This window comes from Branchiostoma belcheri, unplaced genomic scaffold (assembly GCF_001625305.1).
Source record: "Branchiostoma belcheri isolate BF01 breed outbred unplaced genomic scaffold, Haploidv18h27 scaffold171, whole genome shotgun sequence".
Taxonomy (NCBI): domain Eukaryota; kingdom Metazoa; phylum Chordata; class Leptocardii; order Amphioxiformes; family Branchiostomatidae; genus Branchiostoma; species Branchiostoma belcheri.
In genome coordinates this window covers 460,674-462,491 of record NW_017803169.1, presented here as the reverse complement: position 1 = coordinate 462,491, position 1,818 = coordinate 460,674, and the positions used below count along the sequence as shown (strand labels likewise).

The following is a 1,818-nucleotide window of genomic DNA, read 5'->3' as shown; positions in this document are numbered from 1 at the left end:
TAAAGTCATAGGCTTCCTGGACGACTATCTTCTCCATCCTTGAAAGGAATTCCCAGAAGAGCAGGTTTTGTCGTTTGGAGTAGATTTCGTTTTGCAGAAGTTTGGCTTCCAGCTCATCCGATGCGCTTGTTGAGCATTTCTGCTTTTTTACCCGCGTCCTCTTTGACCGATTCAATTTCTTTGAAGGCAAGGTTGACGCTGTCTTGGACACTTGATACTTCAAGACGCAGGCTCCTGATGTCTTCAGTCATGGTTGTAACTGTTTCAGTAAGTCTCACGAAGCTTTGGGAGGTTTGGTTTGCCAGAGCAGTCAGCTGACTTGCAATACTGTTCAGCGTCACAGTCGCCATCTTTACAGTCGGCCCCTCCTCTCTGAAGGATTCGTCAGAAGTCGAGCTCCGTGGATCCTGTTTCCTCTGCCTCTTTGCGCCCTTACGTGACGGCATTCAAAGGTAAGTATGTTACCTCAAAAGTAACAAGTTGTCTGAGAGCCACAGGGGTGGAAAACAGGGAGTATAACGCGAAATGCCCGGCTCGGACGGGAGAGTGATTACTGAGGACCCGTCAGCACTGACGCCATCTTGTCGATTTTTGTTGTTTATCAAAACTGCCCGTCCGGGCCTTTAGTTTGGAAAAGTGACCTCAGCATTAGAAGTTAAAGAAATAGTTCCTTGGACCTGTATGTTTACAGTGGTTTCATTCTTACTTACAAATAATGCTTAAAAATTGTTACATTACGAAACTGTGGAGATATATTGACAGAGCTTTCTACAGTCACCTGAGGACACACCCTACTACAGAGGCATGACAAAGCGGTCCTCGTCAACCTGACGGACGAACGACACATATGTACGAAAACATATATTATCACAGACCAATCACAGACCAGTCATAATACCAGATCTTCCGCACATAACTTTATATTACCAATACCTAAGTCCAATAGCAGAAAACGCTCATTCCTGTATCGTGCAGTCGTGCTCTGGAACGATCTACCATCTGACGTTAAGACACTGTGCGATGTTATCAGTTTTAAGAAAGCCGTTTCAAACAGTAGTAGTGTCACCTGATCCTTGACCCTTGCTCACTACTTTTAAATTGTTAATATCTATGTGTATTTATTGTTGATGTGGTGTACATGTATGTATGTATGTATTTTTAAATATTTCTACTATGTTGTAATTATGTAATTTTAATTGTTTGAGCCTTGGAAGATTAGCCCTTCGGGGCTAAAAGGTTTCGAAATAAATGAAATGAAATCAGGTCACTACATAAAAGAAATCCTCAGCTTTAATGAGGTTATAATTACAAAGGGATGAAAAACAGGATGCAAGAAAAGAGATAAACCTAAAACGTTTTACCTGGTATGGTGGCGTACGTGACCTCGTATGTGTTTACATCGCCGTTCGCACGTGCTTGATTATCAGTTTGGGGTTGGTCCATTGGTGGGTCGGCTGAGTGAAAAAACAAAGACGTAATATAGTCATATCAGTGACAAATATTGGGCCTTTAACATACAAAACGAACGAAATCGGGACACTTTACCTTAACCAGAAGCGTAGAAATTTCTTGAGTACGGCCACGTGCTTCTAGTGAGCTGTAGTAAGAAACAGCAACTGACTCTCTCGAGAGAGTGCAGAGGAGAGCCTTGAAGATCATCTCTCTGGGTGGAAGGAGGAATGTTCCCGACCTCCCAACACTCCGAGAAAGACGTGAACTTGCGGCTGTCAAGTTGTTCAAGTGTATGCTCAGCCCTGACCACCCACTACATGATTTGGTACCGGGAGCCAGGTCGGACAGCACAGGGAGGTGTTTGAG

At 43.6% G+C, this 1,818-nt stretch overlaps 1 protein-coding gene across 1 annotated transcript in view; it reads left to right on the top strand.

Moving 5' to 3' along the window:
* Nucleotides 1-1,818, top strand: part of LOC109466919 (F-box/SPRY domain-containing protein 1-like) — an 11,154-nt gene that overhangs the window by 8,749 nt on the left and 587 nt on the right. The window lies entirely within an intron of this gene.